At 43.6% G+C, this 27,471-nt stretch overlaps 1 pseudogene; it reads right to left on the reverse strand.

Moving 5' to 3' along the window:
* Window positions 1-5,241: 5,241 nt before the first annotated feature.
* LOC108118268 lies at window positions 5,242-8,790 on the reverse strand (annotated as a pseudogene).
* Window positions 8,791-27,471: the final 18,681 nt, after the last annotated feature.

Below are 27,471 nucleotides of genomic sequence, written 5' to 3' on the forward strand. Positions count from 1 at the left end.
TCTGTAGTGTGACCGTTCGGCCCGGTGGTGTGACCGATCGTGGTTCACTAAGGCGCGCCCGCGCATTCAAATTCAAATCTTATTTATTTAATAAATCAACAGCGACTATTTCAGTGTCTTTTTTCTCCTTACAACTATGAACAAATTATCCTAAATACTTCATTATTTGACTCTATGGCTATTCCTAATTCTTATATATTATTCTCTTTTTTATGCGCCCCGGGCGTCATAGTTTCTGTCAGGGTTTATGGGTTTTTTGTGAATACCAGTGGATAAATGACGATGAGTCTTTCAATGGCACGGAGCCGTCCTGCTAGCTTTGCTGCTTTGTCGGCTAGATATCGTTTCCAGATATTCCTATATGCGCTGGGACCCACAGTGGCTTAATTTTGTCACTATTTTGTATTCAGAGGTTGCTGTTATTGTAGAAGTTTTTGACTCCTTTCAGGGTGGAAAGACTGTCACTGCCGATGATTTATCTTTCTTTTAGTTCGAAACCTTAATTGCTTAAATAATGGCTACTGCTTCTTTTCGCGCGACTCCCGTTGCTTGACGTGCAACCCACCTCCCGCCCAACCGACCGAGGGGCGCTGCCGTCTATCGTACGGCTCGGAACACGGGGATAGATCCGAGTGGATTAGTAAAGATACGAGGAAAGTTAGTTTTGTGCTAAATGGATTAGTATCGAAACTTTCAGAGTGTTAGGAGACGAGTTAGAAATAATGTTATAAAGATCATTGTATTTTGAACATAGTACCCGAAATGGTTCATGTTGGGCAAAGTTCGAACTACAATGCTCTAAGGATAGAGAAATATAGTTTCTAGTAATCCTAAGGGGTACATGGATATTCAAGCGGCCAAGAAGGGCCTGGCTATCAATTTCCCCCTTAAGAAGATTATGAATAATGACTACCCCAAGCATCGTCCTACGATTAGCGAGGGATGGCAAATTGATTAGTAAGAGTCTACTTTTATAAGAGGGAAGGTGTATATTTGCATCCCAGTTGAGACCTCGGAGAGCAAATATTAAAAAATTCTTTTGGATGGATTCAATAAGGCACTGGTGAACCCCATACTGGGGGTCCCAGATACATGATCCATATTCCAGAATAGGACGAACTAAAGAAATAAAAAGAGTTTTGGTAACATAGGGGTCGTTAAATTCCTTCGACCACCTTTTAATGAAACCAAGAACTCCTCTAGCTTTATTAACCATAAAGGAAATATGGTCGGAAAACTTAAGTTTTGCATCCAGTAGGATGCCAAGATCTTCAACTGCATTAATTCTTTCCAGAGCTACACCATGCAAATTATAAGTGGCAACTTTAGGTCTTAGGCGACAGAAGGTCATTGCTTTGCACTTAGAGCCATTAAGATTTAATAAGTTTGAAGAGCACCAGTTTTGAAAATTATTAAGGTCAGATTGCAGTTTCACCTGGTAGGAGGCATCGGTATATTGCAGACAGAGCTTGACATCGTCTGCATACATAAGTACTAGGGAGTCATTAACAACCAAGGGAAGGTCGTTAATAAATAAAGTAAAAAGTAACGGACCAAGGTGGCTCCCCTGAGGGACCCCGGAGGAAGCATAGACTAAAGCAGACACTGAATTTTTAAAAAGAACTCGTTGCGTTCTACCTGTGAGGTAACTGCTAATCCAACCCAGGAGATCAGTGGGAAAACCGATAAGATCGAGTTTTTCTAAAAGAAGGCTGTGATTCACGGAGTCAAATGCTTTACTGAAGTCAGTGTATATGACATCCGTCTGAAGTTTATTTTGGAAACCAGTGATCACGAAGGATGTTAGTTCCAGAAGATTGGTAGTGGTAGACCGTTGTTTCATAAAGCCATGCTGGCATGGAGATATGACAGATCTACACTGGTGCTGCAAGTGAGGCACAAGAATTTTTTTCGAAGAGTTTGCTTCTGCAGCAAAAACCGAGTAGTGATGAGGTAATAGGCCCTACGAAATAAATATTCCGTGTTCGTCTACCACTGCGAAAGAGGTTGTGGCTTCGGACTTAGATCCGTCCGTATAGAGCCATTTCCGATCAGAGTAGTTGTCGGTAACTTCTTGGAATAGCTGCTCAAACGTTGTGACTGATGTCCTAGATTTTTGCTGAATATGGAGGAAAGTGTCAATGGCCGTGTAGCGTAATTTCCATGGGGGGACTTTATTCCATCGGTAAGGCTTCCCAATTTTGTATCTCTTCACAAACTGTATATTCGTATCGGGGATTAAACTTTGAATTGCCTTCGACGCTTTAGAGCCACGTCGTAGTCCTTGCAAACAATGAAGTTCGTTGAGCACATGAGAGTTGGTATCAGCTTAAAAGTGGTTTAGGCTACTCTGGTTTTAATATCCGGTAATCCGGCTTCGGTCAGGAAGCATGTTGTTGTCACAACAGTGTGATAAGGAGGTAAGATCTTATTTAGGTTAGATGGCGCACACCATCCGTAGATAGGAAGGCCACACCCGACTTTGGACAGCATTAAGGCTCTCGTCGCTTGTATAAGTGTTGTGTGGTGAATTAATGAGCGCTTAGTTGTAAGAAATTTTATAATGTTAAGCCTATTGATAAGTTTTATCCCAAGTTCTATACAATGTTGTTTGAATGTGAGTCGTTTATCAATAGTCATGCCGAGATTTTTAAGAAATGGTAGGAGTTCTATGTCTATGTTAATGAATAATAAAGATGGATATGTACAGTGTTGTTTTTGGCAAATATGAAAGAGCTTACATTTATTTACAGCAAGGGTAGCTCCGGAAATGTTTCCCGATATTTGGATTTCATTAAAATTATCTGTGAAATTATTGTTGAGTGAATTGGTATTCTGACATTTCTTAAAAATAATGTCATCATCTGCATAGATTGAAAGGTTAATTTGCTTATATCTTAAAATGATGTTATTTAAGAATTGGAAGGAAATCATGAACAGCACCACAGAGAGAGGTGATCCTTGTGCGATGCCATTGTGCAGAGTATAGAACTTATATAGAGTGTTGTTTACTCTTATTCGGATTGAACGGTTGATCATGAAAGCCTTCGCTAAGTTGAAGGTCTTTTGACTTAACTTCGGAGGGCAAATGTTTGAGCATTGGGTATGAAATCTGGTCTTACCGGAAGTTTTACCTTTCGCGTACTGAAGGGCATATTCAAGCTCGCTACGGGTAAAATTAAAGTCGAGATCAGTAGCAGATGCGGACAAATTGGTTACTGTGTACTCCTGCGAGAGAATTCCTTGTTTGCGGGTTGTTTGGTCATTCCGGTCTTACAGCGTGAAGAGGGGGAGCGGGGCCCAATAAAGCTTTTTCGCTCAGGCGAAGTCGGCCGCCGCTCTCCTCACTCCATCTCTCGTTATGTCTTCTGTCCATAACATAAGAGTCAAATAAATTAGTTTAAATCGAAATTCCCTCTCGTATGCACGTGCCGTGCCCTTATCATTACGCACGAGTTACAGTGTCGTGTCCGAGGGAGTAGAGGGGATCTCGTATGAGTTGTCACTTTTTTTTATGCTGAAGGCTTGCAAATAAAATGACTGTGTTGTTTGGAGTTCAAAATAAGAATGATGTTTTATTATAAAGAAGATTAAAAAGAAGATTATTATAAAGAGTAGTCTGTCTTTGTCAGAGTTCTTGCGTTGGCGATCTTGTTGTTTCATTCGCGCTATTCTTGCAGTTCCCGGGTCTGTGTTCTCTCTCGGTGGCTGTGGAGAGAGGAATGTTCTCTCGTTCTCTCCCTGTGGTTGCGGAGAGAGGAATGTTAACTTTGGCGATCTTGTTGTTTCATTCGCGCTATTCTTGCAGTTCCCGGGTCTGTGTTCTCTCTCGGTGGCTGTGGAGAGAGGAATGTTCTCTCGTTCTCTCCCTGTGGTTGCGGAGAGAGGAATGTTAACTCACGCGCCGTGCCTTTTCGTTATAGCAAAGTCAACTTCGAAATAGTAATAAAAACAAGAGGAAGTGGGGAAATTCACAAGGCGCCACCTATTGTCAGAGAAAGCATGTTGAGTAACTGATAGTGACGTCACTGCCCATGTGAGGCCTTATAACCTTAATTTCTTCATAAATAGCGAAATAATGTTCCGATTTAAAAAATCTTTGGTAAATCGATAGATATTAACAGAAATAAGTTATACAAGGTCAATCGAAAGGAATTCATAATAATATTATAGACGCCACAGTTTTCCGCGGTGGCAAGTTGCAGAGGCATCTCTTAAATACGTATTCCTAAGCAAATTTTCATTTTGTATATCTTATAGTTTCCTATATTTTTGCATTCTTGGTTTTTCGGGTTTTGAGGGCGTTAGAGTGAGCGTGGCTTGATCGAAAACAAAAACAATTCGCATTGGGAGCATCATAAAAACCAAGCATATGGGTTCCGAACTTTCTATCTCTTATAGTTACCGAGATATCAGCTTTTCTAGAAAATGCGAATACCGTCTTTTGAGCCTTATTGGCGTATGGGTGGATGTGGCCGGATAGTAGTACCACTACAAGATGCGCTGGAATCTAAAGATTATAAATAATGTATAATCTAGCTCTGATAGTTCTTGAGATTTCGGCGATTTTAGTGGCAGGATGCTGCAATAAAATTGCGCTGCGTAGGGACCTCAAGAATCTTCATGGTTAATCTCAATTTTTTATTTCTTATAGTTCCTGAGATCTCAGCGTTCATACGGACAGGCGTTGTTTTCTTGTTTTATTTACCTATAATTTATTAGTAAATTTTGGAATAAAGTAAATTGTTTAATTGTATCCTAGTTTAGGATTCAAAAGTTCAGAATTTATGAAGTTAATTTCACTTTAAAAATTATGGCATGATATATATGAGGATATGTGTTTTTCTTGTTTTTAAAATCAGAAACCACCTTGTTAAATTTTTGATAACCAATTTTTGCAGTACTTAAAATAGTCTTAAAGTTTAATAGTCGACTAGCGGTGCTTTCTAATAACTTCCAAATACTTCAAAAGTTTCGTTAATAGATTACAAATCGAATGGATTGCCGCATTATCATACTGGAAATGCCCCATTTACTCTAAGAAGCAAGACTTTTCATTACGGGGTTACGATCTGTTATCAGGATCCTGTCTTCAGTCTTTGGTTGGTATAAAGACTAAAATGGCTACATTGATTACGGAAGATAAAGCAAACTGTCATCAAGTTAACTATTAACTAGACATTAAGTGTATAAATGTAAATATGACTAGTTCACGGAAGAATGAAATCCGTTTGGTATTCGCTAGCTGGGTAATCGTTGCATATCCTGTGCTAGCTCAACTCTATTTCGAGGACGCTAAAGCTCCAGCAGTCGCACCAAGAAGTGTGCCACTACGAAGAAGACAAGAAACCAGGATCCATGTTGCCACACAGCAAACACCAGTTCGCTTGTGGTGAAAGACCGCTCTTGCAGAGCACGATCGCATAGCTAGTCTGATCGGTAGGTGGATCACAGGATCATGGCAGTTGTGGATGAGATGTATGCCCATCCACTTTCTTGCGGCGTCGTCTCCTACTTTTTCCATTAGTCTCTGACGACAAATGACCATTGCACATTGGGATGAAATGCCTGTTTTTTGGCCATAACAGTAATTTTAAAGCTAGAAAGTTGAAACTTGGAAAATTTGCTGCTTATATTATTTGTGAATTTTGGATTTTTTTTACACTACAACCATGTCTGCCTTGCCGCCCACACAATAGAACTGCTGTATTTATTAAATTCATATTAATTATATTCTTCATTTTTTTTTATCCACAATTGTTAGAAAATTTTATATTTTAATATTTTTGCATATTATAATATAGCTTAATTAACGAAAACTTAAAAATAAGTACAAAAACTTGTATTAATATAAACGTTCTTCTTCTAAATCAAAATCAAAATATGGTATTCTTTTAATCTCGTCTTCAACACTATATACTTGGGCTGCATCCTCCGGTTTTGGAGAAACTAAAAGTGCAATAACTTCACTTGGCAATGAGTGTGATTTTGAACTCTTTTTTTGAGCGATGCTTGATAAGTAAGGATCAGAAGAATCCAAAGCTCGCTGAAATACGTCGGTTAAATTGTTCACTCTGCTATTTTTCCTGGCATGCAAAATCCTATCGCGCTTGTAATATTTGTTGCGAGCCTTAGATGTGTTTTCGCCTAAGCAACCAACAGGAAGTACAGATGATTTAATTATTTCTGGACCATGAACTAAAATTTTGTGGACCGTAGCGGTCATTGGATACCACGGATATTTAATTAAATGCAAACGCAGCGTTTCTTCAAAAAATTTCTTAAACTTATTTAAACAAACGTCATATTCGAATGATAAAACTATTAAAATGATATGTAGTTTGTTTAAAAGCTCCTCATCCAGTTGTAATATTGAGGCAAATAATTTAACATCCGAAAATGCTCTTCGTGCCGTATTGCCATCGTTCGAATTTCCAGAACCATTCTGACTTGGTTTGTTAATATGTAACCCCATTTCAGACCAAAGCTTTCGCTCAATGTCCTTCTTGCGTACCATCATTATTTCTTTCTCAGAGTCCGTACTAATTCGCCACTTTTGAATACTTACACGATATGAGATGTTGAGAACGAATTCCAAAAACCTAATCCATGCGTGGAGAGGACTAACTCCGTACTGATATTAATTTGGTTTAGGCTTGAACTTTTGACGGTTAACCTCACTTTTCCTTATCTTCTCTCACCTTCGTAGCTTGGATATATATTGCAGTTTTTTTCGGTACTCTTTAAGCGTATGTTAATATATTGCTGCTTGGAAAACGAGTTTTCTATAATAAATGCTAAGGCCTCATCAGGTGATACTGGTATAGGCTCTTTCAGTGAAAGTTGTTGCCTTAATTTTGAACTACCAGAACTATTTATTGTCGTATTTAAAATGTGAGAAATATCCGTATTTTTTGCCTTCTTAGCAGACATAGCAGCTCCTTCAACAAGTAGAAGTGTTGAATTTTCCTTTGCAAGTTCGGAAGCAAATCTTCTTTTATGCCGTAAACTTCCTTCGTCATAAGAGACCCGAGGTCGTCCACCAAGATTACGATAACAATCATATTTTGAATAAAATATTATAATATAATATAATATTGTTCTTCTTTGAAACGACGAATATTTCGGTATGCTTTGGTCAGCAGTCTCTTAACTTCAACAATAAAGGTTTTTATTTTGTTTTTAATCGCCTCCAAATCGTTTCCCGGAAATTTTGGAATTACTTCGACGCAAATCCAGTCAAAAGTGGCGTTTAGATTGCTATTTTTATCCAGCCAAACTTCTAAATAGCAAATAGCAACCTTGCTTGAAACTATTGAAATATTTAACCTCCCCGCAAATTCCCGCAAATTAATTAAATGCTATCTGAATATACATATAATAACTCATACTACCACATAAGTTGTTATTTGAATCCTGTTGTATCTTGCTAGATATGCTCCACGAAACACAAATATTTCAAGGTTAGAATCAACAAAATACTGTTTACGTATTACATTAAAAACATGACAACACAAAAGCACATATAATTAAACACTTATACAAATATTTTCTACATACCATGCAAAACATTTTCCATTTTAAGGTATTTTAATTGGTCAAACTGTTTAAAAATACGAGAACGCCAAAATTTAGGAACTTCACTAATCAGCAAGCTTGCACGCACCACGTGGCAAGAACAGCTAACTTTAAACGGCTGGTGCAAGACGAGGGCTGCGCAATAAAATTCAAATTAAATATTTTCGATGTCTAGGGACATTTCTAAGCTTGAAATAATTGTAACATTATTGATATATTAACATGAACTTTTTAGGTTTTGGCCAAAATAAAGCCATTTCATCCCAATGTGCATTGGCTGGAAGACTTATCTCAAAAGAACTTGCAGCGTGTATGGCGTCTATGTCTGCTTCCGCCAATAGTATTAGACTCTTTGGCAGAACTTCTGGGATTCCACCTACACTAATTGACACCACTTGCAGGCCACAGGAAGCAGCCTCAACAATGGCCATGCAGTAGGCCTCAGTCAGTGACTTATTTAGAAAATGTGGCCGCGTACCAGGACATCGCCCACCGTATCATGTTCAACGGCGCCCACCATCTTCACCCGGCATATTTTTCTTTTCGCGAATCTATTCCAGCAAATCCCGCTTGGGTCCATCGCCAACAATAATAAAGTTCACATTGGGATTGTTTTTGAAGCGGGGAGTGATGCCAGCTAACAAATCTATACCTTTGCGGTAGACTAGACGCGATGCCACTACAATGTTGACTGAAAACAAGAGTAAGTCGGTGTGCGAAACTATATACAGATGGTAATCCTTACTAAGGTCATTGCTGGGTCGCTGTTGGGGATCTGGGGTAAACAAAGCAGTGTCCACTGCATTGGGGATGACGGAAACTCGATGTCGAGCACGTAATACAGTGTACTCTTTGCCTATGTGAGATACGCAAATAGCATGATTCACCATGCCCAAGTTGACCTCCAATAGATTGTTGGTAAGAGCGGCCGACAAGTCCGAAAAGCCAAAAAGGCTATGATCCGTGAAAACAGTCTTTAAATCCAGCAGGGAGCCCACTAGCAGCGCTTCGTGGGCTAGTGCTCTGAAGGCGGAGTGACCATGTACAACTTCCACGCGCTCCCGGAGAAGAACCGCACGCAGCATTGGCACATTGCCACCTGTCACATAGCGAACGCCACTGCAGTCTCTATAGGCGTGAAAGGTTGTAGACATGCTCCTTCACCCCACCGATGCTCGGGTAGAAGAAGTCTGACACCATGCAAATGCTCATTTTTCAGTATTTAACTTCTGGGATTTCCAGTTAGTTGACATTCCACATAAACAAATAAGTGCAAAAACTTAAACTAGAAATTTTTGAAAGTGATTTTAATTTATTGTTTTTAATAAACCTCCGCGTCGGTCAAATTCAAGCAGCAGTCAGAAGACTCATAAGCCCGATCAAAGACGATACATGGAGTTAAAGAGGGAAGTTGCTGAGCGGACCGAATCGGCTATACAGGTATAGAATGTTTAAAGTTAGAAATTAATCTGTGGCATTTTTTCTAAATAATTTCGGCCCATCTTTCAAATTTTTGCATTCGTGTAAAATCGGTAGATAGTGCGCATTTAACACAGAATTTAACACAAATAAAAATTCGCATGCACTAACAAATTATTTTATATTTATTATACCTGCAAAATAAATTAAGATAAAAACAAGAGGAAACGCTATAGTCGAAATCCGCGACTATAAATTACACGTTACTGTTTTACACAATTTTAAAATATTAATTTTGCTAGTGGAAATTCACAAGGCGCCACCTATTGTCAGAGGAAGTTTGTATGTTGAGTATGCTTATAGTGACGTCACTGCCCATGTGAGGCCTTATAACGTTAATTTCTGTATAAATAGCGAAATAATGTTCCGATTTAAAATATCTTTGGTAAATCGATAGGTATTAACAGAAATAAGTTATACAAGGTCAAACGAAGGCATTCATAATAATATTATAGACGCCACAGTTTTCCGCGGCTGTTAGCTGTGGGCGTTAGAGTGGGCGTGGCTTCATCGGAAAAAACCAATTCGCATTGCGAGCGTTATTAAAACCTACATGCTTGATCAGAACTTTCTATCTCTTATAGTTACCGAGATATCAGTTTTTCTAGAAAATCCGAAAACCGTCTTTTGAGCCTTGTGGGAGTATGGGTGGCTATGGCCGGATAGTAGTACCACTATAAGATGCGCTGGCATCTATAGATTATACTTTCTGAATTTCAACTTTCTAACTCCAATAGTTCATGAGAGTTCAGCAATTTTAGTTTTTTGCGATTTGTGGGCGTTAGAGTGGGCGTGGCAGGATGCTGTAATAAACTTGCGCTGTCCCGGGACCTCAAGAATCTTCATCTTCTACTCTACGAGTAACGGGTATAAAAAGTGAATCGCTTTGGGTGTTAAATTTAATTTCGTCGTGGACCCAAATTCTGTTTTAATTCCCCAACATCTCGTATTGAGCACCAACTTAGGGTTCAATTTCATGACAGGAAAAAATTTATTTATTTCGTTTTCGTTTCTTATTTTTTTTCTGTAACTTGTTGCCAAGAAAATTGTGGGACATTTTCGAGCGCATTTTCTGTCCTAAATTTGCCGCGTGTCCGTCATTTTCCAAGACTTAACGCTATTTTTTGTACTTCCATCCCACTTATATATTCGTTGTCTTTTTATATATCGGCCAGTGCATCATTTTCCGCTAAGTGTCGATACACATATCATAAAGGAGAAATCGAACTGATATCGCTGCCAGTTCTTTCGACTCTCTCTCTCTTTGCATTTTCGTTTCGGTCGTTGGACGAGTGCAAGCGTTGTTTTTGTTTCTCACAGCGTTCTCGGTAATCTGGCTTAGCTTGTGCTACCCTTTAAATTTTTTGCGTGCGGCGTATTAGTGCCGAAGAAATGAACTATAAAATATTAATTTTAATTGTTTTTTCGAAAATTCATCGACAAGTCCCCTGCTTGCTTACTTTCGGAATATACCACTTGTTATTTTTAATTTTTTTATTTGATTCGTTATTTATTTCAAATTACAAATAAATCTTTATCACATTCTTCGATTCTAAAAAAAAAATTTTTAGCCAATAACATGGCGAGAAAAGACATCGAAGGGCTTAAAAATAAACGAGATGGAATAATGCGGCGTATATCCCGAACACAGCAGTATTTACAAGAGGGTCGACTCTCTCTAAATCCAGTCGAATTAGAATGTCGATTAGAAATTTTGAATTCGCACATCAAAAATGCTTCTTTGATTCAGAATCAAAACGAAGCAAAAGACGCTAAGGATTTGTTCCGCGAGGAACTGGAAGAGACTGCCGTAATGGCAAAATCATTAATAATTTCGCTAATAAGCAAAGGCAGGCGATGCTGCTCCGCCGGTGAAGCGCACTTCCCAATGCCGTTTGACGAGCGTTGCTCTTCCAACCTTCAGCAGAAAGCACTCCAAATTTAAAAATTTTATAAGATTTTTCGAAAAATTTGTCTATAAAGATGACACTCTGCACGATATAAAATTTCATCATTTGATATCGTGTCTGGCTAACTACTGGCATAGTCAGGGCGTTCCAAGTCACTGCGATTAATTACCCCAAAGCCCTGGCTAACCTGAATCGGGTGTGCGATAATGATTGTCTGAATTTCTTCGACAATATATCGACACTTTTCAATCTGCCGAAAATGTCCCAGCCATCAGCTACAGCCTTGAGGAATCTGATAGACACAGTCAGAGCTCCTTATGATTTTCTCTGTTGTCTATTGGGGATGACAACCGGGTAACGAATGCCACCCTCATCGATTTAATAATGAGCAAAGTCGATGCAGGAACAAAGAGAAAGTGGGAAGAAAAGTTGGACTATATTTCGCTTCCCCTTTGGAGCGAATGTGAGGCGGCTCTGGATAAGCGATACCAGCACATGGTCGCCGAAGAGGCTTCCAAGCCCAAAAATGTTCAGCCTGACAATACGTTCCCGAAGAAGCGTAGAAATAAAAGTTTTTCGTTGGGCGCTGCAAGGGACGACACTGCCTTATGTGTATTTTGCACCTCGGCTTTGCACTTCTTTCGCTTCCTTAAAAAAGTGTCCTTATGCATTAACTGCCTTCGCAAGAGTCACACTGATAAAAAATGCAAGTCGAACAGGTGCAGGGTGTGCAAATCTTCACACCACACATTGTTGCACAGATACTCTGCTAATACAAATCTCGCGTTGGTGCCTCCTCCTCAGCCTGCGCTCACGCAAGAGTCTACATCCACTTCGCATGTTTTGCATGCGACTGTATCGGATAGAGTTATTCTTGCCACACCTATCGTGAGCGTGTTAACGAAAAGTGGCGAAATTGTGTTGCCTCGAGCGTTGCTTGACTCTGGTTCACAAGTAAATTTTGTGACCGATGAGCTCGCTCAGAGACTACAAATTAAAAGAGAGGATGTGCGTATGAGTTTGCGGGGCATTGGTGAAACTAGTGCTCAAGCAACAACAAAATAGACGCAATAGTGAAGTCGCGAATAGGAATCAGTCTGTTGTCGTCCGATTTTTATGTTTTAAAAAATATTTCTGGTTATCATCTGGATCAAGCGGTAAACACCAGCGGGTGGAGCGTACTGTGGTGAGAATATTGATACCATATTTTTGGTCTTGTCGTTTGTAGTATAAAACACAATGGTTTAGTTTAGTTATCTTTATTTTGGAGCAACATGTACGTGTCGCTTCAATTGTTGGACAATATCTGTTTTATCCAAAATCATTAAGGCTATGCTTAGGCTAAGCTGCGTATATATTGGCGGAAGGGATGTGTTATGCGCGCTCTTTGTTATGTATCTAAAAGTGCGACGGCCAGCGAGGAAACGCGAGGTTAGCACTTTAAGTTTATAGCGCATATATTATATGTGATCATGTTACACATGCACTTGAATTGGGATGCTTACAATAAAACTGCAACAAAGTGTCACAGTGTATTCATACATATAAATTATGTATGTCTTGGTGCTGTATATAAGTACAGTGCGCATAGAACAGTACCTGAAAATATTGAATTGGCAGATCCGTTCATCTTCAAGCCCCAAAAATTTGACATTCTTTTCGGCGCAGATTCATTCTTTGAAATTCTTTGAATTCTCTTGGCCAGATAAAGCAGGGACCTGAACTTCCCATTTTACAAAAAACTGTTCTCGGCTGGATAGTATCAGGGAGATGTGCTTTGGAAAACAAATAAAAGAGAGAGATGGCGCAAGCTAAGTATAGGATTTCCACCGAAATCGGGCTTGCTGAAAAGTTTTTTTTTGCGTGCCTCAAGTACGGAACCAGTGGCAATAGTCGCCGCAATAGGTACATAACCAATTGGGCTGCGGAGAAGTGAATACGTCAAGAATTCTTTTCGTACGGATTTTATTGAGCATGGATCCGGGCTTATGTACATGATTTGGGGTTACAAGGATATTTACTTAGGGCTATTCTAGATACAAATGGACAACATGGTTTATTAACAGACTACAGGAAAATATCCTAAATAAGCAATTACATCTACCAAATGGTGTGAAGACACGTCCGTCGGCTGGATGCATATGGTATATAACCCGCTTATCACATGCAGATGCGCGCAGATCACAATATCATCTTCCTATTTATTTATGTCAAAGTAGCTATCAGAATCGAACGAATTTCTGCTAAGTCGAAATCGTACACTAAGTATCCAAATGCTGCGAAGGTCATTAAGATTTCTTTGTTGACGATATGTTGACAGGCGCCGGAAGCGTTGAGAACCTGCAAAGCCTTCGTGATGAAGTCTCTTTGGTTTTGCAAGAATTTGAATTGGCAAACTGCTCAGAGATCATGCCCATCTGAGAGCGCTGTTATGCCATTATTGGCGGCCTCAAACGTAACCAAAACCCTTGAAGTGGTTTGGTTACCTGGCAAAGATTAATTTCAATTTCGGTTGTATGACTCTTTCCTTGATCTTCGTGCGACAAAGCGGAACATACTCTCGGTGACTGCGCGGCTTTTCGATCCATTGAGCCTATTGGTCACAAAGGCAAAGATGCTTTTACAGGAGCTGCGGCTTCGAAAAAAAAATTGGGACGAGTAGCTGCAAATGCAGTTACTATCGTCGTGGGAAGCCTTTAAGGCAACTTTGCTTCAACTGCCCAATGTTAAGGTTTCGCGATTCGTTCACACAGATCCTCAGGTTCCGATTGAGATACACGGTTTCACTGACGCTTCCATACGAGCATATGGAGCGTATACGTTCGCACTCAAACTACTGAAGGTTTAAAAGTGTTATTATTGACAGCCAAATCAAAAGTATCTCCCCTCAAGACGAAACCTTTTCCTCGCCTTGAACTGTGTGCAGCTCACATTTTAGCAGATCTTCTTAATCGTGTACGACCACTAATTAATTGCCCATAAATACAGTTGTCCTATGGACTGACTCCGAGATCACTCTACATTGTATTAAATCCCATCCCTCGTCGTTGTCCGTTTTCGTTTCGAACCGAGTAGCGGAAATCCAAGAGTGGTCGGTGAAAGCAATTTGGCGACACGTCCCTACGAAAATGAACCCAGCGGATATAGTGTCTTCATCTGGTTCGATGGCCCATCGTTTTTACTCGACTCAGAAAGCAATTGGACTGTAAACTCACACTTCGAACTAGCTTTAGAAGTTGTGTCTATGGAGTTACGCATGTCGGCGTTAAATCTGATCGCTACTGTAGAGCCTGGCTTGCTTCAGAAAATAGAGTCCTTTTCGTCGCACTTGAAGCTTCTGAGAGTTTTCCTGTGGGTTTTTCGATTCATTCGAAGGAGTAAGAAAGTGTCAACGCCTTTCGAACAAAGTATTACGCCAAGAGAACTGAATTTTGCTTTCGAAAAGATTGTGGAAGTTATCCAATCTCACGAATTCAGTGACGACATAGGCAAAATTCGGAAACAGAGACTGGTATCAACGAATATTTAGAAATTTAATCCTTTTGTGCTCCAGGACGTTGCTCCGAGTTGGTGGTCGGTTGTTTCATGCTCCTATCCCGTACGAAGCCAAATTTCCGTTGTTGCTATCGAAAGGCTCGCAGTTCGTTAAGTCTTACGTGTCATACCTGCACGTTACGAATTGTCACGCTGGTCCTCGAGCTCTTGTAAGTCTTATGCGCGAAAAAGTATGGTTAGTCAATGTTCAAGAAGTATGTCGCCGTTCGTGCACGCGCTGCTTCTTGTGCAAGCCGCAACTCTTGACGCAAATAATGGGGAACTTGCCATCAGACAGACTTCGAGCTCTCCGCCCGTTCAATATCTGCGGCGTTGATTTTTGTGGACCATTTAGCACAACCTATCGTATTCGTGCAAAGCCACCGTACAAGTCGTACATGGCCTTGTTTGTGTGTTTTGCATCCAAATCGGTCCACTTAGATTTAGTGTCTGACCTCACCACTGATGCTTTTATATTGGCCTTTCAAAGATTTGTGGGTCGCCGCGGAATCCCGGAGAAGGTGTGGTGCGACAATGCGACCAACTTCGTCGGCGCAGACCGCCACCTGAAAGAGTTCCGGTCCCGTCTGGAAGAGCAGGAGGACGGTCTGAAGTCATCAAAAAAAGGAGCACCTCACTTCATCGGTCTATGCGAAGCAGGTGTCAATTGTGCAAAGCACCTTTTCCTTCGGACGGTGGGCAACGACCTCGGGACTCTCATCGCCAGCGTGCAGGCAGTTCTTAGCCAATCGGAGCGCCACCAGCGACGGCGAAGCCCTAACTCCCGAGCATTTGCTAATCGGCGGCCCGCTGTTGGTACCCGGACGACGGGCCGATTCGCCGACGGCCGGTGACCGGGGGTAGTCCTGCACGGACCTCTAGGGGACCCTGGACTCACTGAAGTTCATATCCTGGCCCGAACAGGAACTAGGCAGGATAATGCAAGGATATTTCCATTTCGTAAAGAGCCATCAGTAAAATTTAGGCTAAAAATTTGAGGTTAGGGACGAAATTTGAGGTTGGGGAGCACGCACATTTTTGCAACGGAGCAAAGCAGAATACACGTGGAATAGAGAGAAGGGTAACGACGAGGAAATGTCGTCGCTCACGACATGAAATATAGGAAAGCGAGTACAGTCAAACGCAGAGTCAAAATACGCACACGAACACGAGCACGTAAAGCACGAGGAAAATTTGAAGACACTGCACGCGCCAGTGCGTTCCAGTTCGATGCAGGCATCTGCTCGATGTTGGTGGACAAAGTGACTAAGTGGGGGCGGTCCTTCGATGGCACTTCAGATTCCCTCAGCTAAGTGGAACGCATCGAAGAACGGGCGGATACTTACCGGGTTGACCGGAAGTACCTGTCCCACGATATCATCGTCCTCCTGACTAGCCGAACGGAAAGTTGGTTCCGAACCAGTGATCTGCAGGGACGGACGTGCACCGAAGTCCGCCGGAAATTCATGGACTTCTTTCTACCGCCCCAGTACTATCAACGCCTCGACGACGAGATCCGCTCACACTTCCTGAAAGTGAATGAGCCGTTCAAGAAATACTTGGTACATCTTCGCCTTCAGATATGCCGCGCTGGATCCTCTCCAGAGCAGGAATTGGAACGCGTCCACGAGAACATGCTGCCCGAATATCAGATCTCCACCCGCCGCCAGGATTTCAAGACGCGACCGAACGCCGGCTATCCGTCCCATAGCAGAGTTGCACGATCCAGGGCGAACCCTGCCCACACACCGCAGTTGCCACACCCTAGTAACGCGACCACCAACGCCGCCAGCCGAGACGCCGTGGGGAAACCCTAACCAAGGGGCCACGCCCACCAGGTCAATCGACCCCAGCACTACCTGCCGAAGCTGCGGCCAGGCTGGTCACTACTCCACGGAATGCTGGAACCAGAAAATCATGTTCTGTTGGGACTGCGGTCGCCAGGGCAGACGCACTATCAAGTGCTGCAGGAACCAGACGCCGGGAAACGGGCAAGGACCTCGAGTATCAGGGAGTCACCCGAGGAACCCACCGAACTCCCGCAGCCACTGACCAACGCCATCAAGCAGGATCAGAACCGTATCCGCGCACAGGTCACGGTCGAGGGGCGCCCTCTCACCGCTACCGCTGGATACGGGGGCCTCGCATAGCTTTATAAGCGAACGCCTGGCAAAAGAACTCGACGATGGAAGGAATCGCCGCGCCGTTCGGACACAAGTGAAGTTAGCCGGCGGAACCGACAGGGAGCTCACACAGGCCCTGCGAGCCACGATCCCTTTGGAGGAAGCTCGGGTCAGCGTCTCTGCTCTCATCATGGCGGACGTGCTGGACGACCTTCTGCTCGGCATGGACTTCCTGTGCTACGGCGGGGCCACACTACAGCGTGGGGGCCTGACCCTCAAGCTCCAGCCACCTACTTCGGCTCGATTCGCGAGAACCAGCTCGCTGACACCGACACGAGGCGAACACACACACACGCCGCCACAACACGCACCAGCCGCCACACAGGTGCACAAACCAGCAGAGTCGCACGATCCAGGGCGAACCCTGCCCACACACCGCAGTTGCCACACCGTAGTAACGCGACCACCAACGCCGCCAGCCGAGACGCCGTGGGGAAACCCTAACCAAGCGGCCACGCCCACCAGGTCAATCGACCCCAGCACTGCCTGGCGAAGCTGCGGCCAGGCTGGTCACTACTCCACGGAATGCCGGAACCAGAAAATCATGTTCTGTTGGGACTGCAGTCGCCAGGGCATACGCACTATCGAGTGCTGCAGAAACCAGACGCTGGGAAACGGGCAAGGAGCTCGAGTATCAGGGAGTCACCCGAGGAACCCACCGAACTCCCGCAGCCACTGACCAACGCCATCAAGCAGGATCAGAACCGTATCCGCGCACAGGTCATGGTCGAGGGGCACCCTCTCACCGCTACCGCTGGATACTAGGGCCTCGCATAGCTTTATAAGCGAACGCCTGGCAAAAGAACTCGACGATGGAAGGAATCGCCGCGCCGTTCGGACACAAGTGAAGTTAGCCGGCGGAACCGACAGGGAGCTCACACAGGCCCTGCGAGCCACGATCCCTTTGGGGGAAGCTCGGGTCAGCGTCTATGCTCTCATCGTGGCGGACGTGCTGGACGACCTTCTGCTCGGCATGGACTTCCTGTGCTACGGCGGAGCCACACTACAGCGTGGGGGCCTGACCCTCAAGCTCCAGCCACCTTCTTCGGCTCGCGAGAACCAGCTCGCTGACACCGACACGAGGCGAACACACACACACGCCGCCACAACACGCACCAGCCGCCTCACAGGCGCAAAAACCAGCCGCCTCACAGGCGCACACACCAGCCACCTCACCGACGCACCCAGGAGCCGCCACACAGGCGAACGCCTGAGTGTTCTGAGTGCGGTCGGGTTTCAAATCGCTCCGCTTATATATTCAAGTTCTCACCGTAAAGAAAAAATGTGCAGCCGGCCTTCCGGCGTGGAGTATCTGGACACGCACCTGGACATCAGCTGGTGGCCAGAAGACCGTGGACGACCTGGGAACAGCCCGGGAATCAATCCCCAACAAGTTTGGCGACCAGGCAGTGGCCGGTCGTAGTCAAGGGAGGGGAGGCATCCCTGCCTCTTCTTATTTTCCACTCTTTGTTCGACCTAGGTGCTGCTATAATTTTCACCCGCGCTTTTCTTTTTTAGTAAACATTAAATCAGTGTTGGTTGCGCGACCAGCTGATTGTAGTGTGCGAAAAATGCTGAGGGTGCTATAGCAGTAAGCTTTGGATAGGGTGCAGCCAAGTGGATAAGTGCGAGCTTTGCAGGAAAATTTTGGGCGCCTCTTTTCTTTTTCTTTAAAATAGTAAACTCCGATCGAAGACCAGCAGGATATTGCGGGTAGGAAAGTCCTGGGTGGCTCTTTTTTTTCCTCAAAATAGTAACGTCCTATTGAAGACTAGCAGGATACTGCGGGCAAAGGCCCAAACTTCCTGCAGTACACCCGCGTACTGAATTCCCCAGGCGGAGGCAGGGGACCGGGGGCGCAGCACCTGGGTGCTAGCCTAGAAGCTGTGTCAACCAACAACGGAGACACGCCTGCAAACAAACGCCTGCAGGCGCCGGCTAATACCGACGGCTTCCAAACGCCATTGTCCAGTCCACCAAACTGGGCCAACATGGGAGCTAACCCATTCAAAAAAAGCAGTGTAATGGAGAGGGATATAGTCGATGAAATTGACTACCTTCAGAGAGAAGTCCTGTCGGCGGTACAAAGCATGATCGAAGAGCAGGGAAAAGCCAAGGAGGCTGTGGATAAAACCTGTGCAGAAGTGCTCGCGAGCGGCAAGAGACCCAAAGGGCAAGAACCCGGAAAAACGACAGCACTCCCAGCAAAAAAGGCAATGCACAAGGTGCCGGCAAGCGATGCCAGCCAGAGAGCACCAGCAATCCCCAAAAAACTGTGAAGAAACCAGAAGAGTGGAAACAGGTGAAACAGAAGGCACGGAAGCCGAAGGTTTTTTTTTTTTTTTTGTCTTTGTGTGATGTTTTACTTAATAACAATAAAGAAAATGAAATTTATCAAAAATATTTATATGACAAAGATATTTATATATCTATGTTATTATTTATGTATGGCCATACTAAATGTGGTTATGAAATAAAATGTTTTGTCTATCCTTATGAATTATCAGTTATATGTTTTTGTCATTAACTATTATAATATTATTTCTATCTCCTATTTTCGTTACTTTATACGGACCAGTATATTTGTAATCTATCTTATGACCTGTTTCGTTTCTTAACAATAATTTATCTCCTACTGATATATATACATTATTTATTTTCTGATCATATAGTACCTTATTTTTATTATAATGCTCTTCTATCATTATCCTAGCTTACTTACTAGCTATTTACTTTCTTTAGCATAATCAAATACTTTACCAAATACTACCTAATATGAACAATAATTATGTGCCAGAGAGGGGGTCGTTTTGAAACAAAAGACAAAGTATTGAAACTATACGTCCCAATCAGTTTTATCAACCGATATATAAGATCGTATGTATTCATTAAAAGTTCTATGACTTCTTTCTATTGTTCTTACTGTCTGGTGGTGGTGTGACGTAGATGTTATATTTTTAATTCTTAGGTATTTGCACAAGTCATTTCAATTCGTATATTCTGTACCCATGTCCGTAATGAACGTATTTATTGGACCGTACTTCAGAATAAACGATTGAAATATTGCTTTAGCGACAGTATTAGCGTTCTTGTTTGGTACAGGTATGGCAACTAAATACTTAGTTAAGTCACATATTAAAGTGACTGAATACTCGTTGCCATTTTCTGATTTTGGTAGCGGACCAATAGTGTCCACTATCACTCTGTCGAAAGGGGTCTTACTATATTTAGTTATTTTAGCTTTCTGGCATTTCTGACATTTTCGTATGTACTCTGTGATATCACGAGACATATTTTTCCAAAAATAATGTCTTTTGATTTTTGATAAAGTTTTTGAAATGCCAGTATGACCTCCTTGTAAGGGATCGTCATGGAAATTAGACAGAATAGCTTCTTTATCTTTTTGTTAATCTATTATGGTCACCGGGTTGAGTAGCGCTACTCTTAATGTTTTCAATATTTTGTTGCCCATTAATTTGAAATTATCTATTAAAGTATATTCAAAGATATTTTCCCACGGTGACACTTTGATTTGGTTGATTTCATTTATACCGGCTTGCAGTTCAAGCCTTTGGAAAAATTGACCTAAGTCTAGAGTTCCATTGGTATATAAGTCGCTAATTTCGTATCTTGCAGTAATTTTTCTGCCATGCTTAAGTAAACATAACATATCTTTTACAAGCAACGTCACTACTTTACGTACTTCGTCATTGTTTATGATTTCATATACGTTGGGCCTAGAAGCTGAATCTAAAGATTGCGTAGGCGATTCTTTTTCTTTATTTTCCGCGCGGATTTTCTGTCTATTATGATGTATTGTAGTGACTTTATTGATATTACCAGTTATGTTTTGTAGGTCTTTGATGGTTATTCTTGATAACGCATCAGCTACATTGTTGTATTTTCCCTTCACATATTCTAAAGTGAAATTATATTCTTCCAGCTCAAGTCGCATGCGCGTTAGCTTAGAGCTTGGATTAATCATTGAAAACAGGTAAGTTAAAGGTCTATGATCAGTCTTGACAGTGAAATGTTATGTATCTAAAAGTGCGACGGCCAGCGAGGAAACGCGAGGTTAGCACTTTAAGTTTATAGCGCATATATTATATGTGATCATGTTACACATGCACTTGAATTGGGATGCTTACAATAAAACTGCAACAAAGTGTCACAGTGTATTCATACATATAAATTATGTGTTTCTTGGTGCTGTATATAAGTACAGTGCGCATAGAACAGTACCTGAAAATATTGAATTGGCAGATCCGTTCATCTTCAAGCCCCAAAAATTTGACATTCTTTTCGGCGCAGATTCATTCTTTGAAATTCTTTGAATTCTCTTGGCCAGATAAAGCAGGGACCTGAACTTCCCATTTTACAAAAAACTGTTCTCGGCTGGATAGTATCAGGGAGATGTGCCTCGGAAAACAAATAAAAGAGAGAGATGGCGCAAGCTAAGTATAGGATTTCCACCGAAATCGGGTTTGCTGAAAAGTTTTTTTTTGCGTGCCTCAAGTACGGAACCAGTGGCAATAGTCGCCGCAATAGGTAAATAACCAATTGGGCTGCGGAGAAGTGAATACGTCAAGAATTCTTTTCGTACGGATTTTATTGAGCATGGATCCGGGCTTATATACATGATTTGGGGTTACAAGGATATTTACTTAGGGCTATTCTAGATACAAATGGACAACATGGTGTATTAACAGACTACACGGAAATATCCTAAATAAGCAATTACATCTACCAAATGGTGTGAAGCCACGTCCGTCGGCTGGATGCATATGGTATATAACCCGCTTATCACATGCAGATGCGCGCAGATCACAATATCATCTTCCTATTTATTTATGTCAAAGTAGCTATCAGAATCGAACGAATTTCTGCTAAGTCGAAATCGTACACTAAGTATCCAAATGCTGCGAAGGTCATTAAGATTTCTTTGTTGACGATATGTTGACAGGCGCCGGAAGCGTTGAGAACCTGCAAAGCCTTCGTGATGAAGTCTCTTTGGTTTTGCAAGAATTTGAATTGGCAAACTGCTCAGAGATCATGCCCATCTGAGAGCGCTGTTATGCCATTATTGGCGGCCTCAAACGTAACCAAAACACTTGAAGTGGTTTGGTTACCTGGCAAAGATTAATTTCAATTTCGGTTGGATGACTCTTTCCTTGATCTTCGTGCGACAAAGCGGAACATACTCTCGGTGACTGCGCGGCTTTTCGATCCATTGAGCCTATTGGTCACAAAGGCAAAGATGCTTTTACAGGAGCTGCGGCTTCGAAAAAAAAATTGGGACGAGTAGCTGCAAATGCAGTTACTATCGTCGTGGGAAGCCTTTAAGGCAACTTTGCTTCAACTGCCCAATGTTAAGGTTTCGCGATTCGTTCACACAGATCCTCAGGTTCCGATTGAGATACACGGTTTCACTGACGCTTCCATACGAGCATATGGAGCGTATACGTTCGCACTCAAACTACTGAAGGTTTAAAAGTGTTATTATTGACAGCCAAATCAAAAGTATCTCCCCTCAAGACGAAACCTTTTCCTCGCCTTGAACTGTGTGCAGCTCACATTTTAGCAGATCTTCTTAATCGTGTACGACCACTAATTAATTGCCCATAAATACAGTTGTCCTATGGACTGACTCCGAGATCACTCTACATTGTATTAAATCCCATCCCTCGTCGTTGTCCGTTTTCGTTTCGAACCGAGTAGCGGAAATCCAAGAGTGGTCGGTGAAAGCAATTTGGCGACACGTCCCTACGAAAATGAACCCAGCGGATATAGTGTCTTCATCTGGTTCGATGGGCCATCGTTTTTACTCGACTCAGAAAGCAATTGGACTGTAAACTCACACTTCGAACTAGCTTTAGAAGTTGTGTCTATGGAGTTACGCATGTCGGCGTTAAATCTGATCGCTACTGTAGAGCCTGGCTTGCTTCAGAAAATAGAGTCCTTTTCGTCGCACTTGAAGCTTCTGAGAGTTTTCCTGTGGGTTTTTCGATTCATTCGAAGGAGTAAGAAAGTGTCAACGCCTTTCGAACAAAGTATTACGCCAAGAGAACTGAATTTTGCTTTCGAAAAGATTGTGGAAGCTATCCAATCTCACGAATTCAGTGACGACATAGGCAAAATTCGGAAACAGAGACTGGTATCAACGAATATTTAGAAATTTAATCCTTTTGTGCTCCAGGACGTTGCTCCGAGTTGGTGGTCGGTTGTTTCATGCTCCTATCCCGTACGAAGCCAAATTTCCGTTGTTGCTATCGAAAGGCTCGCAGTTCGTTAAATCTTACGTGTCATACCTGCACGTTACGAATTGTCACGCTGGTCCTCGAGCTCTTGTAAGTCTTATGCGCGAAAAAGTATGGTTAGTCAATGTTCAAGAAGTATGTCGCCATTCGTGCACGCGCTGCTTCTTGTGCAAGCCGCAACTCTTGACGCAAATAATGGGGAACTTGCCATCAGACAGACTTCGAGCTCTCCGCCCGTTCAATATCTGCGGCGTTGATTTTTGTGGACCATTTAGCACAACCTATCGTATTCGTGCAAAGCCACCGTACAAGTCGTACATGGCCTTGCTTGTGTGTTTTGCATCCAAATCGGTCCACTTAGATTTAGTGTCTGACCTCACCACTGATGCTTTTATATTGGCCTTTCAAAGATTTGTGGGTCGCCGCGGAATCCCGGAGAAGGTGTGGTGCGACAATGCGACCAACTTCGTCGGCGCAGACCGCCACCTGAAAGAGTTCCGGTCCCGTCTGGAAGAGCAGGAGGACGGTCTGAAGTCATCAAAAAAAGGAGAACCTCACTTCATCGGTCTATGGGAAGCAGGTGTCAATTGTGCAAAGCACCTTTTCCTTCGGACGGTGGGCAACGACCTCGGGACTCTAATCGCCAGCGTGCGGGCAGTCCTTAGCCAATCGGAGCGCCACCAGCGACGGCGAAGCCCTAACTCCCGAGCATTTGCTAATCGGCGGCCCGCTGTTGGTACCCGGACGACGGGCCGATTCGCCGACGGCCGGTGACCGGGGGTAGTCCTGCACGGACCTCTAGGGGACCCTGGACTCACTGAAGTTCATATCTTGGCCCGAACAGGAACTAGGCAGGATAATGCAAGGATATTTCCATTTCGTAAAGAGCCATCAGTAAAATTTAGGCTAAAAATTTGAGGTTAGGGACGAAATTTGAGGTTGGGGAGCACGCACATTTTTGCAACGGAGCAAAGCAGAATACACGTGGAATAGAGAGAAGGGTAACGACGAGGAAATGTCGTCGCTCACGACATGAAATATAGGAAAGCGAGTACAGTCAAACGCAGAGTCAAAATACGCACACGTACACGAGCACGTAAAGCACGAGGAAAATTTGAAGACACTGCACGCGCCAGTGCGTTCCAGTTCGATGCAGGCATCTGCTCGATGTTGGTGGACAAAGTGACTAAGTGGGGGCTGTCCTTCGATGGCACTTCAGATTCGCTCAGCTAAGTGGAACGCATCGAAGAACGGGCGGATACTTACCGGGTTGACCGGAAGTACCTGTCCCACGATATTATCGTCCTCCTGACTAGCCGAACGGAAAGTAGGTTCCGAACCAGTGATCTGCAGGGACTGACCTGCACAGAAGTCAGCCGGAAATTCATGGACTTCTTTCTACCACCCCAGTACTATCAACGCCTCGACGACGAGATCCGCTCACACTTCCTGAAAGGGAATGAGCCGTTCAAGAAATACTTGGTACATCTTCGCCTTCAGATACGCCGCGCTGGATCCTCTCCAGAGCAGGAATTGGAACGCGTCTACGTGAACATGCTGCCCGAATATCAGATCTCCACCCGCCGCCAGGATTTCAAGACGCGACCGAACGCCGGCTATCCGTCCCATAGCAGATTTGCACGATCCAGGGCGAACCCTGCCCACACACCGCAGTTGCCACACCCTAGTAACGCGACCACCAACGCCGCCAGCCGAGACGCCGTGGGGAAACCCTAACCAAGGGGCCACGCCCACCAGGTCAATCGACCCCAGCACTGCCTGCCGAAGCTGCGGCCAGGCTGGTCACTACTCCACGGAATGCCGGAACCAGAAAATCATGTTCTGTTGGGACTGCGATCGCCAGGGCATACGCACTATCAAGTGCTGCAGGAACCAGACGCCGGGAAACGGGCAAGGACCTCGAGTATCAGGGAGTCACCCGAGGAACCCACCGAACTCCCGCAGCCACTGACCAACGCCATCAAGCAGGATCAGAACCGTATCCGCGCACAGGTCACGGTCGAGGGGCGCCCTCTCACCGCTACCGCTGGCTACGGGGGCCTCGCATAGCTTTATAAGCGAACGCCTGGCAAGAGAACTCGACGATGGAAGGAATCGCCGCGCCGTTCGGACACAAGTGAAGTTAGCCGGCGGAACCGACAGGGAGCTCACACAGGCCCTGTGAACCACGAACCCTTTGGGGGAAGCTCGGGTCAGCGTCTCTGCACTCATCATGGCAGACGTGCAGGACGACCTTCTGCTCGGCATGGACTTCCTGTGCTACGGCGGAGCCACACTACAGGGTGGGGGCCTGACCCTCAAGCTCCAGCCACCTTCTTCGGCTCGCGAGAACCAGCTCGCTGACACCGACACGAGGCAAACACACACACACGCCGCCACAACACGCACCAGCCGCCTCACAGGCGCAAAAACCAGCCGCCTCACAGGCGCACACACCAGCCAGCTCACCGACGCACCCAGGAGCCGCCACACAGGCGAACGCCTGAGTGTTCTGAGTGCGGTCGTGTTTCAAATCGCTCCGCTTATATATTCAAGTTCTCACCGTAAAGGAAAAAGTGCAGCCGGCCTTCCGGCGTGGAGTATCTGGACACGCACCTGGACATCAGCTGGTGGCCAGAAGACCGTGGACGACCCCTGGGAACAGCCCGGGAATAAATCCCCAACAAGTTTGGCGACCAGGCAGTGGCCGGTCGTAGTCTAGGGAGGGGAGGCATCCCTGCCTCTTCTTATTTTCCACTCTTTGTTCGACCTAGGTGCTACCATAATTTTCACCAGCGCTTTTCTTTTTTAGTAAACATTAAATCAGTGTTGGTTGCGCGACCAGCTGATTGTAGTGTGCGAAAAATGCTGAGGGTGCTATAGCAGTAAGCTTTGGATAGGGTGCAGCCAAGCGGATAAGTGCGAGCTTTGCAGGAAAATTTTGGGCGGCTCTTTTCTTTTTCTTTAAAATAGTAAACTCCGATCAAAGACCAGCAGGATATTGCGGGTAGGAAAATCCTGGGTGGCTCTTTTTTTTCCTCAAAATAGTAACGTCCTATTGAAGACAAGCAGGATACTGCGGGCAAAGGCCCAACCTTCCTGCAGTACACCCGCGTACTGAATTCCCCAGGCGGAGGCAGGGGACCGGGGGCGCAACACCTGGGTGCTAGCCTAGAAGCTGTGTCAACCAACAACGGAGACACGCCTGCAAACAAACGCCTGCAGGCGCCGGCTAATACCGACGGCTTCCAAACGCCATTTTCCAGTCCACCAAACTGGGCCAACATGGGAGCTAACCCATTCAAAAAAAGCAGTGTAATGGAGAGGGATATAGTCGATGAAATTGACTACCTTCAGAGAGAAGTCCTGTCGGCGGTACAAAGCATGATCGAAGAGCAGGGAAAAGCCAAGGAGGCTGTGGATAAAACCTGTGCAGAAGTGCTCGCGAGCGGCAAGAGACCCAAAGGGCAAGAACCCGGAAAAACGACAGCACTCCCAGCAAAAAAGGCAATGCACAAGGTGCCGGCAAGCGATGCCAGCCAGAGAGCACCAGCAATCCCCAAAAACCTGTGAAGAAACTAGAAGAGTGGAAACAGGTGAAACAGAAGGCACGGAAGCCGAAGGTTTTTTTTTTTTTTTTTGTCTTTGTGTGATGTTTTACTTAATAACAATAAAGAAAATGAAATTTATCAAAAATATTTATATGACAAAGATATTTATATATCTATGTTATTATTTATGTATGGCCATACTAAATGTGGTTATGAAATAAAATGTTTTGTCTATCCTTATGAATTATCAGTTATATGTTTTTGTCATTAACTATTATAATATTATTTCTATCTCCTATTTTCGTTACTTTATACGGACCAGTATATTTGTAATCTATCTTATGACCTGTTTCGTTTCTTAACAATAATTTATCTCCTACTGATATATCTACATTGTTTATTTTCTGATCATATAGTACCTTATTTTTATTCTAATGCTCTTCTATTATTATCCTAGCTTACTTACCAGCTATTTACTTTCTTTAGCATAATCAAATACTTTACCAAATACTACCTAATATGAACAATAATTATGTGCAAGAGAGGGGGTCGTTTTGAAACAAAAGACAAAGTATTGAAACTATACGTCCCAATCAGTTTTATCAACCGATATATAAGATCGTATGTATTCATTAAAAGTTCTATGACTTCTTTCTATTGTTCTTACTGTCTGGTGGTGGTGTGACGTAGATGTTATATTTTTAATTCTTAGGTATTTGCACAAGTCATTTCAATTCGTATATTCTGTACCCATGTCCGTAATGAACGTATTCATTGGACCGTACTTCAGAATAAACGATTGAAATATTGCTTTAGCGACAGTGTTCTCGTTTTTGTTTGGTACATGTATGGCAACTAAATACTTAGTTACGACACATATTAAAGTGACTGCATACTCGTTGCCATTTTCTGATTTTGGTAGCGGACCAATAGTGTCCACTATCACTCTGTCGAAAACATTTATAGGCCTGTCTGTTAT

Source organism: Drosophila eugracilis, unplaced genomic scaffold (genome assembly GCF_018153835.1).
Source record: "Drosophila eugracilis isolate 14026-0451.02 unplaced genomic scaffold, ASM1815383v1 contig_1945, whole genome shotgun sequence".
Lineage (NCBI taxonomy): Eukaryota > Metazoa > Arthropoda > Insecta > Diptera > Drosophilidae > Drosophila > Drosophila eugracilis.